The following is a 3,129-nucleotide window of genomic DNA, read 5'->3' as shown; positions in this document are numbered from 1 at the left end:
GGTGGTGGTGGTGGTGGTGGTGGGGTTACGACCAAGGTGTGAATTGAGTTTAGGTTAGTTTTAGGGTCAGGTGCCTAACCTGTGAGGTTATCAGGGTTTGTGGTCAGGGTTAAGATATAAAATTTCCAAAAAAAAAAAAATGAATGGAAGTCAATGGAAAGTCCCTACAAGGATAGAGAGACATAGTAGGGGTGTGTGTATGTGTATTTTGACTACAGAGTGAGGACCATTTGCACTATCAAAGTGAGGTCTTTGATGTAAAGTGAGGACCTCTTCAGTGTCCTCACTTTGTTTGCAGCTCTGCTGTGCTTTACTGGTTAGTTGAGGTTTGCTTCAAGTTAGTGTAAACTATAAACCAGTAATGGTTAATTTTAGGGAAAATGTCTGGGTTAGGCATGAATACAAAAATGAATGGAAGTCAATACAAAGTACTCAGTTTGATGCAAATACAAGAATGTGTGTGTGTTTGTGTGTTTGTGTGTCTGTGCGCGCGCTGACAGCAAAGATGTGGAAGATGTCTTGTCTTTTCCCTGAATAGCAGCAAAGTTAAAAATCAATACGACTCCAGCAGAGAAGAAGCTCTAAAAACCAAAGGATCGATTTCTTCGAGGACGGTTTGTGTTCAGGGCTTTTTCTTTTTTCTGTTTGTTTCCAAAAACACAGCAGCAGATTTCAATGTTTCAACCAACATAAACCTCCATGATTCTGAGAAAATGTTCATCTGTTTTGCAGGTTTCACTGCTCGTCTGAGGAACTGATGGGTCTGTGACAGCTAGGGTTCTGCAGAACCTGCTGATGTGCAGAAATTCACTGATGTGAACCAGGAAAACACCAACCGGTAACACTGAACGCTATTGTTTTCTTCATGTTTTACACCACGTGTCAAACACAAGGGCCCATGGGCCGGCCAAAAAAAAAAAAAAACATGAAAATTGTTTCTTATATCAACAGTAAACTTTAAATTTATGATTAAATGCAACAAAATAAATTTAAAAGGTGAAATATAACAATTGTCCTGCTCCTGAGCTTTAAGTAACTGAGCAATTTAGTTGACAGCCCAGTATTAATGTCTGAAAATAAGCTGTTTTAAAGTTGGCATCAGACATAAATTAAATCTGACATAATGCAGCTACTCACTATAAACTCATCAGTGAGTAAAACTTTATTAGTTTTACTTTTAGTAATATTTCTGTATTTATTTCAGATTTAGTCAGTAATACACTTAGTTCTTAGTGTTTAAAAGAGGACGTGTTAAAACACTGTTGAGTCAAAGTTAAACATGAAACGTCAAAGTTTATTACAAGTGGCCCTTAAGGGCCACCATAACGCTCATGTGGCCCTCAGTGAAAACGAGTTTGACAGCCCTGCTTTGTTTCAGTAGACTGTTCGTAATTTAAGCTGTTCTTCAGCTCATTCAGGGCACAGCTACTAAAATGTTTGTTCTTTGCAGCTTTTATATTTTTGAACAAATTTTTATTTCACAAATTTATTTATCCTTGTAGCCTTTAGCCAGCCTTTTGATACTTAACATGGCCTAGCTTTTTGCTCATTTTAGTTTTTAACTAATCTTTTGCTGGTTTTAGTTATTAGCTAGCCTTTATCACTTTTAGCTTTTAGTCAGTGTTTTGCCACTTTTAGCTTTTAGCCAGCCTGGTACCTTTAGCCATTTAACTGGCTTTTTGTCAGTTGTAGGTTTTTGCTCATCTGTTGTCACTTTCAGCTATTTTGCTACATTTAGCTATTAGTTAGCCTTTTGCTACTTTTCATTTCTAGTTGATGTTTTAGGTTTTATTTAGCTTCTTTAAGCTATTAACCAAACTTTTAAACCTTTGGTTATTTGCTACATGTAACATTGTCAATTTTGACTTACAGCTAATCTCTAGCTGTTTTTAGATACTTTACTACATTTAACTTGTAGGTATTTTGCTATTTTAGCTTCTAATTAGTGTTATGAGTGTTTTACTACTTTCGTCTTTAATTTAGCTGTTTTTAGTTATTAGCAGCCTTTTGCAAATTTTAGCTTTCAGTTAGTGTTCTGCTACCTTTAGCTCTACAGCTGACATTTTGTATATATTCAGCAGTCACTTCCTTGTTTACTGAAAATAGTTTTTTTTACAATGATTCTAACAATAATCTGCACCTAAAATGATTAGATTTTCATCTTTAGCTTTTATCAAAATATGTAAAAACTTTAAATCATATCTGTCGAAGCAGAAAAAAACAACATGCAGAACACTGAGCTGCAAGGAAACATGGTTTGATTTAAAAAAAATCAAAATATATTAATAAAATTATACAATGAAAAAATGGCATTTCAAATGTTTGTTGTTTTAACTCAGTTAAAAATAGTGTGCAAGAAACAAACGATTAAAAACTGACAAAAAAGAAAATTGTCTTGTAAATAAGGTAAGAAATGTGTGAAAAAATAACTGAACTGTACAATAAATATATTTAAGTTGTGTCATAAAAACTGTAAATGTGTGAAAAATATGTGAAAGAAAACATGTGGGTAAAAAACAAGAGTTGTGAACAGACTGTTGAACCTAAAACCTTTTTATTTTCCTCAGATGTTCTGTGTCCCTCTGAGGTCCAGATGGTTCTGAGGTCCACAAAGACCCAAGATGATCCCTCCTGAAGACCAGCAGCAGTTTGTCTTCTGCAGAGTGGGCGGTTTGTTCTCACGCAGGGAGCTGACTCTGACATCTGCTGCCCCCTCACCTCTTCATCACCGTCCGCTCCTCTTCATCAGTCTTCACAGTGATGAAGAGGAGGAACAGGTGAGGAGTCTGCTCGGATTTCAGGTTTCATATCTTCTGCAGAGAAAGTTCAAACATCCGTTAAATGAGGCATAAAGAGGATCATTGTCTTCTGACTGATGAAGACTCCTCCTCTTCATCTGTCCCTGCAGGCTTCTCTCAGATTTAAAGTCCTGTCTGGGTCCAAGACCAGAACCAAACCTGAACTCTGCAGCTGACAAAACTGAATCAGGAGAAGAAATGTTGGGAAGGAGGAGGAAGTCATTTCTGAGTGAAGCTCATTAATGAAGTTTTTAAAACCTGTAAGCTTAAAGTTAAAAAAACACAAAAAACATTGACTAAAAAGCTAAAAGTAGGGCAGACAGTTGCAGCA

At 36.2% G+C, this 3,129-nt stretch overlaps 1 long non-coding RNA gene across 1 annotated transcript in view; it reads left to right on the top strand.

The window, feature by feature from the left end:
* LOC106528844 (uncharacterized) overlaps window positions 1–3,129 on the top strand; it is a 15,034-nt gene extending 11,905 nt beyond the window's left edge. The window contains exons 2-4 of the long non-coding RNA XR_001311548.1: window positions 733–838; window positions 2,568–2,777; window positions 2,909–3,129. This is a non-coding gene — a long non-coding RNA (uncharacterized LOC106528844). The remainder of the gene's footprint in view (window positions 1–732; window positions 839–2,567; window positions 2,778–2,908) is intronic.

This window comes from Austrofundulus limnaeus, unplaced genomic scaffold, assembly GCF_001266775.1.
Source record: "Austrofundulus limnaeus strain Quisiro unplaced genomic scaffold, Austrofundulus_limnaeus-1.0 Scaffold407, whole genome shotgun sequence".
Taxonomy (NCBI): domain Eukaryota; kingdom Metazoa; phylum Chordata; class Actinopteri; order Cyprinodontiformes; family Rivulidae; genus Austrofundulus; species Austrofundulus limnaeus.
This window is presented reverse-complemented; position numbering and strand designations above follow the sequence as displayed.